Consider the following 13,200-nt stretch of genomic DNA (forward strand, 5'->3'; position numbering starts at 1 on the left):
GGACCATTATCAATTGATTGATGTGGCAAAGTCCGGAATTTCATTCTTAATTAGTGAATGATTATAATTTATCACAGCCTGTTGTGTAAGATGTTAGATTTCAGCCTCTTGGAGCCAGGAATTATTGTCTGTTGTGATTTGCAGCTATTAAAATTCAGCATGTACATGTTTCTTTTTCAGTGAGGTTTTTTGTTGTTGATCTTCAAAAGTTAGAAATAGTTATGCCTATTTTAGACCTGTTTACCTGTAAAAAAAAAAAGTCACAAGCAGCAAAAGCAAGGATTTGTAGTCAAATTGGAAGCAAATTATGGTCCTGATGAACTATGAACTGTGGCTCTGCTTGTCTTTACCACATTTCCTGAAGTACTTCATTAGGCAAATATTTAATATACCAGAGCTAGATAAAGGTGTTCAAACTTAGTATGAAAGATTTGAAACATTGGATAGTCAACATTTTTATGCGCGTCGTTTTTCTCTTGCATTAGTTGGTATGAACCCTGTTGGGTTTAGTACCCTTTTATATAATTTCATTTTGATAAGTTAGCAGACCACTGAACTCTAGCTGGGTATCTGGGTTACGGTTTCTTTATCTGCCTCCTGCCAAAAAGGGCTTAAAAACAGTCCTGAGGAATTTGTGTGTTCATTTTGTAAATATTTAGAACATCAGTTGTCAAGGCACAGTGCTAGGCTCTGTGGATTCAGGTGGAAACAAAGAAGTCTCTTCACATAAATTACATTCTAGTTGGTGAGCTGGCAGTCTGTAACTACCAAAAATAAATAGAAGTAATTACCTTTTGGGGTATGGGAGTGGAAAAATGCTTGAATATATTTGTAGGGCTGGTTTGGGGACCAATTGAAATATTGTTGATGGTAGAACATTGTGTTAAGTTATAGTAGTCAACAAATGTGTCAAGTATTTAACTTTTCAAAATTCTATCCCATAATTGTACTTTTGCCACTGTTGGGGTTTGAATTGAGGGCCTTGGGCTTGTTCTGCCACTAGAGCCATGTCCTCAATTTTTTTTTTTTCTTTTAACTTGTTACTCAATAGGATCCTAAGCTTTGGCCTAGGACAACCCCAAACCTTATCAGCTCTTTCATCTTCCTCCTGTGTAGCTGGTATTACAGGTATGAAACACCAATACCTCCCTTGTTTGTAAACCTAAAATCCTGCTAACTTTTTTTTTATTTGCCCAGGCTGTTTTCTTTCTTTTTTTAAAATATTTTTTATTGTAATTAATAAAAGGGTTACATGATATTTGCCAGATAGAAGGTGCATTAATTCACATACATTGATACCCTTTCACATGTCTTGGTCCCCATTACCCTCCCCCCCACCCCCATCTTGGTTTCCCTTCCCTATCCAATTTCAAATAACCAAATACAAATATATCCAATATTTCAGATAACAAAGTGAGATACTGTAACAATATGATATAACCAAGGGACAGCAAAAGAGATGAGAGATAACATAGTACATTAAGGACAACAATCATTCATTATATGGCTTTTGTTTCAATATCCTGGAGGTCCTTTCAATTAGCTTCATACTATATGGCCTTATGTATCAAGGTTTTGCTCTATTGCAAATCTCTGCTAGTAGAGCCCAAGGTTTCTACAGATTATGACAAATGAGGGAAACTATTGAGCCTAAGTTCCTTTCAATCTGGCTTACTTCACTTAATATGATTTTTTCTAAGTCTTTCCATTTCCTAACAAATGGGTCAATGTCGTTTTTTCTGACAGCAGCATAGAATTCCATTGTGTACAAATACCACATCTTGTTGATCCACTCATCAACTGAGGGATATCTAGATTGGTTCCATATCTTTGCTATGGTGAATAATGCTGCAATGAACATTGTTGTGCTAGTGGATTTAGTATGCCTTAGTTTCTGGATGGTTGGGTAAATGCCAAGTAGTGGAATTGCTGGGTCTATGTTTAGCCTTTTGAGGCACTGCCACACTGCTTTCCATAGTGGTTGAATGAGTTTGCACTCCCACCAACAGTGTAGTAGTGATCCCTCCTGCCCAGGCTGTTTTCAAACTTCTGTGCTCTCTTCTCTACCTACTGACTAGGCCTCTATTACCTTAATAATAATTAAGGTAAAGAAAAAAAAGCCAACTGGGTCAGATTTTTTATTTTTCTCATGTAGAATTTCCAGCAGAAGGAATTTCACTTCTGAGAAGACACAAATAATGAAGAACTAAACATAGGATAACATACATGTACAGTATCAAGAAAATATTTAATAATGAAATACAATGTCATCAATGAATTTTTTTTCTAGCTAGAGAAAAGTCAGATGGTATCCATGGAGACCAGATGGCTTAGCAGTTACTGATTAGACCAATGTGTTTTCCCTCTTTTATACCAGATTACACATTTTCTCTGGCCCCACTGAGCTTTAGTCTGAATTTCTTTCAGTGTTCTGTCTGGGTCTTGTCTGTCATTACAGATGTCTGTCTACTGTGTCGAACTCATTATGTTGCTGTGCCATTTAAAACTTGGTTGACTTGCACTTATTATTTATGTGTGGGAAAATAATATATGATGTAACATGGGAAAATAAATATTAATAGTATCAACTTATGATACATAAAAACACATAAAGGTTGGGTGTGATGGTATGGCTCAGTGGCTGTGAAAGGGTGTTGAGCAAAAGCACAAGAACCTGTCTGAAAACTGAAAAAGCAAAAGGACTACAGACTTGATGGTGACCTTGGAGATTCTAGAGAGTCCACAACAGGAAATGTTAACTGGGGGATTGAGCACATGTAGGAGAGGCCCGGAGTTCAATCCTCAGTACTACCAAAACCATGACAAAAAATCCCCCAAACATAAAATACTTCAATTGATGACTATACAATAACTTATTACAAATCATGCCTTTTAATTTGTGTGGGACAACAGATTCCTTGCTGCTTAGAAGGTCAGGACTTTGTGCTTATGCTCTGCTTGTGCCTTGTGTTTGACTTGCTTGGATCAATATAGTATAGAATGTCAACTTAATGCAAAATGAGCTGACTTGAAAACTGGCTCTTAGGGTGAGGGTGGCTCATGAAATCGGGGCTGAAGAGGTTTGGTTAAACTTAAATTTAGCCACAAAGAATGATAAACTATCTATAGGGACCAGATTTAAACCCAAAGCCAATACTTTTTAATAAAACACTAAGGAAAAACATACATTCCAGAAATCCTTCCTGCCTGGTGGTAGATGCTGGCCCATAGCTTGTCCTAAAGAATCCTGTGGCTCCCTTTGGATTCAGAGCAAAGCAGCAAGACTGTAATTTTCAGCTTTTATTACATGGATTTCTATAAACCCATCCCCCCTTCCAACAAACTGTTGACAGACTGCCTCTGAAACAAATTGTGTTTATCTAGTAGGTCTTCATATGCCTAGATATATTTTTAAATGACTTTTAGCAATTGCTCTGACTTGAATTTAGTAGTCCTGGTGTTAATTTGAGAAAACAAGTCACAACAATGGTATTCTCATTCTAGCCAAATAATAGGAGATTTTGCTGCGTTGGATTTGAAGGATAGATCTGTGCTAGGTAACACAGTTGCTACTGGCTTCCTGAGATGCTAAAAACAGCCAGTGACCTTCCCTCAGAAGTTTGAGTTCTTCTGGTGACCCAGGATCCCCATGCAACAATTCTTTCAAAAAATATGATTTTCATGTTATTATTAAGGTGTCCTATGCAATGATTTCAACAGAATATTTTTGTTAATTGTAGTAACCACACTTGTTAAATGACAAATCCATCATGCTTTGATTTCATTTGTTTATGAAATACTGACCACCAGCTATGTAGAAAGCTCTGTGTAGTGGGTGATAGATGAACTGAAGTGTGGGGCTGGCTTTTAGCTCTTTCATTAACGCTTGTCATTCTCATTTTCGGGACTTTTAATTTTTCACATGTGTAAAATGTGGTGAGATTGAATTGTCATCATGGAGACTGCCTTCAGCTGCCTCCTCTGCTGACCTTTCCTGGCCCCTTAGTGAGCTTCTTATTTCCTCCTTTCCCCCTCCCTAGGAGCGAGGGTCACTAATCCCAGCTCCCTCAGATGTATGGGCCAGAGCAGTTATGGAGATCCACTGAATCAATCAACGCTGTCTTCCCAGAGCCATATCTATGGTGTCCCATTGGCTCAGAGGTTGTGCTTTGCAAGAGAGCAAGCACACTTAGCATTTTAGGTATTTTGAGTGAAGGGCCTGTGTGGCTCTGCCCATTTTGTCCTGTCTTGTCAGACAAAAATGATCTTTATGTGATACTTTGAATTTTTAATTTTGAAGAGATAAGAAGGACTTTGTCTTATTGGTTTATCTCTTTGACCAGGAAGGTCAAAGAGAATGATTGCTGTTTTTTTTTTCTCCTTTAGTTTTGTAGTTGCTTTTGCTAGCTTAATATTCAGCCCCAACTATCAATATTAGACTTGAGCAAAGAAATCTCTCTAGGACAGATTGAAGCCTTGTGGAGGTCTTTCTGGTGATGATGGTTGAAGCACTTTGATCTCAATGGCAGGAACAATTTAGTTCAACCAAGTACATAATTTAGGATTTTGTATGATAAAAGCCTGTCCAGTTTCTATTCAAGAAACATTTTTTGAGAGTTAACTGCTTGCTATGTAATTTTCATACAGAATTTCTTTTCAAACTTAGCAATCTATTGCTGTCTGTGAAGCAGCATTTGATAGAACACATTTAATGTGATCAAAGAAAAAGAGCTTACATTTAACATGTCCTTATATCCATGAATATTTTTGTCCTATGAATGTCAGGTTTTGGGAGGATGTAAAGAGGAACTTTGTAGACAGAAGATCTTTTCTTGGCTCCATAGTTTGAAATCCTCTAAATGTTCCCATTTCACTTTGGGCAAGAAAGAACTACATAACATGCTTTATTTCAAATAATATCTAACATCATGATCATGATCATGATCATCATCATCATTTTTTCTAGTAGTAAGTACCAGGGTTTTGAAGTTTTGTACTTAATAGGTAAGCACTTTACCTCTTGAACCATGTTTTCAGCCTTTTTGTTGCTTACGTTATTTTGTGAGGGTGTGGTATTTACCTTCCATGGGGAGCTTGAGATGGCAGGTGTGTGCCACCATGCCTGGCTTTATTGGTTGAGATGTTTTGGCCTTGAACCCCATCTTCTTGCTAGCCATTCACTGGCTAGCCCCTGCTGGTTGCTGAGATGAAAGTCACGATCCATTATACCCAACTTCTAACAGGTTATTCTGAGAAAGTTGTGTGTGTGTGTGTGTGTGTGTGTGTGTGTGTGTGTGTGTGTGTGTGTGTGTGTACGTGTGTTTATTGTTTTCCTTGCCTTACATTTACTGGTAGAGATAAGACAAGTTTCATAGGCGAAAGGGAGTGTCCTGACACGTAGATGTAACATGTTAGTAGTGTGGTAGAATAGGAATGTGGTGTGGAAGGTGAGAGTCTGGGAGTGAGGTGATTTAAAAAAAAAGAAAGAAGCAGATGGAGAGACAGGACAGGCTGGTAATTTTTCTGACTTTGTTTACATGCTATTGAAAGAATTTCTGAAGATGAGAATAAGTTGGTAGTTCATTGTTACCTAGGTAACTTGAGTGTCTCAGTGCCAGTAGATGCACTGGAGAGCCCTCTCCTCTTCACTTTCGGCATCACCTTTTTCTTCAGAGGATGATTGTGATGGGAAGACAGGGATCAGCTGACTTTCTACAAGTAAATATGAAGTTGTGGTAGTTGTCAGTTGGGCAAGGTGGAAGTCACCTTCAAGGTAGTGATGTTGGGGTACTGTTTGGAAATTGATATCTGTGGGTGAGGCCCAAATTCAATCTAAAATTGCCCTTGTAAGTTAGCATGGGCCCTGAGGAAGGTGTCTCTCAATACAACTCACCAGAAATATATGTTACTGTCTTAGTCTCTTTGCCTTTCCTCCCTGCTGATCTTTCTTAGTCTGGGTTACCTTTGTCCAATTGAAAGAGATTCAGATGGAATCAGGGAACAAGGATGGTTGGTACTGTGGTACTGTGTTTCTCTAAAGAGTAGATGATGGCTTAACTTATGTTTAACTAAGGGCCATAACGACGCTACAGGTTACTTCATTGAGATTATACATTGAAGGAAACTTGCCTTAACGTCTTCGTAATGTTAAATTTTCTGAGCAGTAGGTGTGGGGGTGTGTACCTGTAGCAATCTTAAGTTGGCAGCCAGTCTGGGCTGCTTTGAGATGCTGTGTTGTAAACCAAAGCTCAGGGGTAAAGCCCTTGCATAGCATGTGCAAAAAGCCTTGGGTCCCATCCTTGGTAAAGGAAAAAAAAAACAACAACTTTATGTGATATTCCATTGATTCTGCTACTAAGTACTAAAAACCTCTTTAGTTGAAGACATGAGGGATGGGAATAAATATTGAATTCTTTCTGTCATATGAAAAACAACCTAAATATCTAACAGTAGGAACAAGTATATGAATTATGACACATTTGGAGAAATAGGTAACTTACAAAATTCATATTTTTGAATAACATTTAGTAATCAGAAAGTATCATTATTGATAATATTAAGTGTCACTAATTACATCTGCATATACATGTGTATAAAACATCATTAAAACAAAAGACAACCTGGAAGAAAACATGTCATTCAGTGTAAATCATGGGTACTTGGTCTTTTTTTGTTTTTTTTACCCCCCTTGGAATACATCTGTGGTTTTCAAGTTTGAAACAGAAAGCACAGTTACTCTTATGACAGAAAAAAAAATGTTCTTGAGACAGTACTAACATGTTCTCCCTGACCACATCTGGCACAAGTAAGATTAGGAAAGGCAAATTTTGTTCAGAGGATGCAAAATTTGAGAGGACTTCACCACTGCCCAGCTCTTTTTTTCCTTCATGTGCAGATTCCGGCTCAAGAATCAGGGCTTTCCAAGCCTGTGCTATTAAGGTATCATTGCCCCATACAGTTCTTGCTATTTGAAATCACTTAGCTGAGGAGTTCCATGTGTGGATTGAAACATGCATTTTTGTAAGAACTGTAAAGGTTCAGAGATGTTACATAATATCATGGCCTGTTGTTTAGATATGAAACACATAGGATGCCTGGGCAGGAGAACAGTAAAACAAAACTCCTTGCTGCTATTTATCACCTGGTCAACAAATCAGTGATACTGCCAGGCTGGTCCCTCATTCCCCAACTCTCAGATAGTGCTCTGGTGCTGTGAAGCTCATTAGAGTGAGGATGTGGCTTTCACTGTGTAGATAGGAATGGAGACACTGTGTCTTTCCCATTGGAGGGAGGCAGGGAGGGGGAGAGAGAAAGAGAGAGAGAGAGAGAGAGAGGGGAGAGAGAGAGAGAGAGAGAGAGAGAGAGAGAGAGAGAGAGAGAGAGAGAGAGAGAGAGAGAGAGAGAGAGAGAGAGAGAGGGAGAGTGAGTATATATGTGCTTGGGGAGCAGGGATCTCCAAACTTTGAGGATGTATGTAACTTCTGTAATCCAGGCATTTCTCCAAAGTCTAGCTTTCACGTTGGTGAGGGAAAAAAGTGCCACGAACTCTTTCTTAACAACTGAAAAAGACTCTAAATACTCAGTTTTTAAAATCTAAATTAAAAATATAGAACCATTTCACTGCCTTTATGAATTTCATATTGGATTGTTAGAAAAGTAGGGGTGAGTTCAGATGAATTCAGAGTCTTGAGTGCCAAAACACAACCAAAGATTTAAAAGGCTTGATTAGGATAATGTGATTCTGTACAAATACATGAGACACATGTACATTTCCAGTTCTCCAGTAGCCATAGTTGAAAAGTAAAAAGAGACAGGTAGAATTAATTAGAATAACAAATGTTATGTAACATATAAATCTATAAAGTACTTTTAATGTTAGGTAGGTGCTCGTGGCTCATGCCTGTAATCCTAGTTACTCAGGAGGCTGAGATCTGAGGATCGTGGTTCAAAGCCGGCTCAGGCAGAAAAATCCCTGTGAGACTCTTATCTTCAGTTAACCATTCAAAAGGAAGAGGAACTGTGGCTCAAACTGCTAGTGTGGTAACCTTGAGCAAAAGAGCCAAGAGATATCTTCCAGGCCCTGAGTTCAAGCCCAAGCCCCATGACTGACAAATTATTTTTTCAGTGTTACTGCAAAAATTAGTTAACATCCCCTTTTCATAATGAGCCTTCAGAATCTAGTGTATTTTTTTTTTCTAGTCCTAGCTTGGGCTAAGGGCCTGAGCACTGTCCTTGGGCTTTCTCAAGGCTAGAGCTTTAACACTTGAGCTAGAGCACCACTTCTGGCTTTTTTTCTATGTATGTGGTACCCAGAAATTGAACCCTGGTTTTTGTGCATGCTAGGCAAGCACTCTACCACTAGGCCAAACTCCTGGTGCCTAGTGTATGGTTTATATTTGCATTGTGGATTTTTTTCCCCCAGTCCTAGGGCTCAAATTCAGAGCCTGTGCACTGTTCCTGAACTTCTTTTGCTCAAGGCTGGCACTCTGCCACTTGAGCCACAATGTCATGTCTGGCCTTTTCTGTTTATGTGGTACTGAGGAATTGAACCCAGGGCTTCTTGCATTGTAGGCAAGCACTTTATCACTAAGCCATGCTTCCAGCCCCTCCATTGTGTTTTACTTGAGCTTCCATATTCCAAGTACTCACTAGACACCTGTGGCTAGTAGACGCCATATTTGATGGTAAAGATTAGAAAATGAATCAAGATGGGAAGAAAAATGCAGAGACTAAAAGAACAGAAGGAAAGAAGTTCAAGGGGTTGTTTTAGTCATAACTTTATGACTCTCCTTTGGTTACTTGGGCTTTCCCTGTCTGTAACCTACAAGTACATAACTTGAGATCTAAAATCCTGTTGTCTTTCTTTGCATTCTCCTCTAGTACTTGACAGGCAATAAGAACTGGCTACATATTTGTTGCTTTGATTTTCAGTTGTAAAGCAAAGGTTAGTACAGAAGGCCAAGTTCCAGCTCAGAACGCTTAGGTACAGATTTCCTAGTGTGTTAGAAAACTAATGGCATATATGTATTGAGTTTTGTGTGAGGACTTGTTACTGTGAATTAGAAGTTCAACATACAGAATGTGAAAATTGACTTTTTTTTTTAGCTGTTGTACCCAGACTTTTAAAAGAATCATCAATTCTTTCCAATGGACATTTCAGTCCTTGTGATTATACTTGCACCTTCTTGTACAAAGAAGATATGATTGATATCTGAGATTATGTTTTCTAGTTACTCCTTTCTCTGCAGGTTCCATATTAACAATAATAAAAAATACTAACAAATATTTTAAGTCCTTAACATGTATGTAGTAAAATTCTTTTTAAAACCAGATGCTGTATTGCACAGTTGTCTTGATTTGTTCTTTTTGTAATTGTTGGTTGAAGCAACAGATGTGTCCACAGAGCCAAGGCAATTTATTTTTACTGAAGCCTACCTAAGAAGTGCTTAGGTAGTGTTCCTCTGCAAGATTAAACGTACCCTTTATGGAATCCTATAAGCAGGGCCAGCCAGCAGCTAGAAAAATAAAGATCAGATCAAATCTTTGGCAACAAAATTTCCAGCTGCTTGGTGGGCCAGAGTTTTCCTGATTACTTGATTCCAATACAAACACTGTAAGTGAGTTTTAAGTGAATTCTACTTGGTTTGGGGATTTGCAACTGATAGAAGAACAGAAAAGCGTAATCTCACTTTGAAATAATAATCCTGAAGGTACCAACTCTAATTATTGCCTCTTTTCTTGGGCTATTGGGATTTTGCTCATATGGGAAAATTTAAACTCACATACTATTCAGCCAGTTTTTCCAGGTGAGGACCGCCTAGTAGGAAGAGTGAAAATAGTGAAGTCAAGACATGAGACTCTTGTCCCAAGAGGACACAGCTGAGAGTTTGGAGTGCCTGCAGTCACCCCAAACCCATCATACTGTGATTTCTCCTTTTTATTTTCCACTGTAGAGTGAAGGTAGAAACTTGGTGAGTCCTCAAGCGAGGCTTTGGTAGGGAATGTAGATGGACGACTCTTTCCACTTTCGGGGTATGACCGTACTGATGGCTTGTGGATTCAGGGTGAGTTGGAAATGCCATAGGAGACTAATTGCCTCTCTTGTAGATGACTTAAATGCACCCTTTGTAATTTGAGAATCAGGGTACAGTTTGGGAGATGGGGTAAAGGAGGGTGATGAACAGAAGCAGTTGGCTATTTTGATCACTTATTCAGTCATCTAATGGTCTTTATTTTTTAGAAATACAAAGAAGAAAGATAATCACATTAGGTAGGTGAATGATTTCCAATTCTTATAACGAGGAACCTCTGTGATCCAGATAGAAGAAAACAAGATCAAGTTATCAGTCAGTATACATTACCTGTGAATCCCTTTTAGAATTCCTCTTCTGTGTATTACAGGAAGCCCATAGAGGCACATATAGGCCACAGAAAGCTCATGCAGAGGAAGCCACAATACTAAGAGAATAGATTTGTTTGTTTTTGAAACAGGGTCTCTGTTAGCACATCTGGCCTTGAACTCATGAACCTCCTGGTTCTACTTTCTGAGCAGGAGCTACCATGTCTAGCTGCTAATAGGACAGATTGTAGACTGTCTCTCCCCCTCCCAACTCCCCCTCATTCGATTTGTGCTCAGGGTACAGTACTCAGGGTACAGTATGCAGGTACTCAGCTTGCTTGCTTAGCCGATACCTCACCACTTGAGACCCATCCTTGGTACTTTTATTTTTTAAGACAGATTTTGAATAGATCATAAACTAAACATAAAATTGCATACTTTATTTGTTGCTACTGGTATTTTCTCACTATCCTTTGTTTCTGTCTGGGCAGTTTGGTTTCTAAAGCCTGTGTCTGTCTTTTGTCATTAAGGAAAAGTGATGTGCCAAGGTCTTGATAGTTATCTCCATGCTCTACTTCCCTCTCCTTCACAGTAGAAACTGTTTCTAGCCCAGCTGCTAAATAAATGTCCCCGCCTTAAGTCCTTTCCTGTGGATTTATGTGGGGAGAACCTAGGTCTTTGTCTTCACAAAGGGGGGAGTTTAAAAGATGCTTTACATGAATGTGTGTGTGTATGCAGGGGAGATCTATAATAAATACTTCATTTCACTGGAATTAAAGCATAATTAGTGTGAGAAAATGAAGAAAGCATAGCAGTGAATTATAGAAGCATTTTCAGTCATCATTTTTTATTGAGGTAAATTGTACATAACAGAATTTGCCTTTTTCATGATCTTCAAGTGTTGTGTTTAGTGGTATTGAGGACATTTACAGTGTTGGGTTGCATTTCCCCTGAGCCCCTGCCAGACCTTTTTCATCATCTCAACCAGAAACTGCATTCACACTTCATAGTCGCGGTTTTTCTCGGCCACTGGCAGATGTAGTCCTACTTTCTGTCTCTGTGCCTTTATTGACTGTGTAAAATCATATAGTATTTGTTCTTCAGTTTGGGATCTGTTTCACTTTAGCAGAATGTTTCCAGGTTCATGCACACGGTAGTGTGTGTGTGTGTGTGTGTGTGTGTGTGTGTGTGTGTGTGTGTGAACTTTATATCACTTCAAGACTGAATAGTTGATGAATGCCCTTGTCTGTTGATGACCCCAGGCTTGTTATTCCCTTCGGGCTGCTGTGAGTCAGGATGCTGAGTACATTGTGGAAAATGGATTGGAGTCCCATGTTCAGATCTTTCAATGCAGTGAAGTTGCTGGGTCATATGGGAAGTATATTCAACATTTTGATGAACCACCAAACTTTTTCCTAACTACGGTATCATTTTACATTTCAACCAGTAACTCATGAAAGTTACTGTTTCCAACATTTGATATATATGTATGTGTGTATGTGTATACATGTATAATATATACATATCCACAGTGCATATATACATATATTTATGTGTGTGTGTATGAGTTCTTCTAATGGGTGTAAAGTTTATCTTGGGGTTTTGGGGTAACTAATCTTTGCAGGGGAGAGAAGCTCCTAAGTCAGGTTCTTGGTCATATTTTGGATATTGAACAGCTGGAGCAAGTCGATTTGTGTGTGTGTAGTTTTCAAAATGATATGTTAGTATGACCTGAAAAATGAACCCCAGACCTTCTTATTACAGTCTGTGTAGTATATGGCACAAAATCATTATCACAATTTTGAGTTGTTGTAAAGTTGATGAAATGCACTTTGGGAAATGAAGTTGTGCTGAAATGAGGAAATTGGAAACTGGATGAAAGTATCTAACCTTCTCCTATAATGCTAGAATTGGGAATCTTCTTGTTTCTAGTAGGAAGTAACCTGCCTGGGGTCTGGGGCCACCTTGTTAATTTTGTTCAACTGTGTGGTAAATAATTTTTTACTACTGTTTTCTACTTTTTTTTTTAATTCTGCAATTTCTAGAAGGAGGAAAAACAGCCAAGCTTAAATGTGGAAATGGTTCATTGTAGACACTGTCTGGAATGGTTGAGAAAGACCTTTGGCCCCTGGTACTCAACTTCTATAGGAACTCTGGGTAAAGGTGAGTCAGAGAGACTTCAGAATAACAAGGGCTTAAGAACTTTTAACAAGGGCCGGGAGTTTGGCCTAGTGGTTAAAGTGCTTGCCTAGCATGCACGAAGATCCGGGTTTGATTCCTTGGTACCACATACATAAAAAAAAAAAAAAAGCCGGAAGTGGTGTTGAGGCGCAAGTGGTAGAGCACTAGCCTTGAGAAAGTCCAAGGACAGTGCTCAGGCCCTGAGCTCAAGCCCGGGACTGGCAAAAAAAAAAAAAAAAAAAAAGAACTTTTAACATAACTCATTCAATGATTCAGTACTTGTAGTAGAGTGGATGGGAAAACTTTTCCATTTTAGATAACATCTCTTATTAAGTAAAATAGATAAAATAACATTTGTGTATTTCAAGTGAACTATCAGCAGAATGAATATAGTTGATGAAGTAATTGAGAGAAATTATCAACCATATGGAAGCAGATCTCTTGCTGGGTTCCTTTTATGGTTTACAGATTTTTTCATTTCGCTCAGTCCTGAAACGTTGGTTTTTATTGGCTAAGACAGAATGGCAGACTTAACATATGGGTTATAACTAAGTGAGTTGTAAATAATTGGGAAGAAGATATGCAATGTCTGTGTTTGTCATGAGACTTCTAGAAAGTAAGGAGACTTGGAAAATTTTTATTCCCTTTAGGCTTGGGACAAAGGTTTAAAAGAAATTCCT

The 13,200-nt window shown here is 38.6% G+C and overlaps 1 protein-coding gene across 5 annotated transcripts in view; it reads left to right on the forward strand.

Moving 5' to 3' along the window:
• Positions 1-13,200, forward strand: part of Irf2 (interferon regulatory factor 2) — a 116,069-nt gene that overhangs the window by 46,284 nt on the left and 56,585 nt on the right. Inside the window, exon 2 of one of the 5 annotated variants that reach the window (XM_090354138.1) lies at positions 12,385-12,502. The exons of the other annotated variants lie outside the window; for them this stretch is intronic. The gene's annotated coding sequence lies outside the window, so the exon portion shown is untranslated. The remainder of the gene's footprint in view (positions 1-12,384; positions 12,503-13,200) is intronic. 5 annotated transcript variants of the gene reach the window in all.

Source organism: Megascapheus bottae, chromosome 20, assembly GCF_031878675.1.
Source record: "Megascapheus bottae isolate mThoBot1 chromosome 20, mThoBot2.hap1, whole genome shotgun sequence".
Classification (NCBI taxonomy): Eukaryota; Metazoa; Chordata; class Mammalia; order Rodentia; family Geomyidae; genus Megascapheus; species Megascapheus bottae.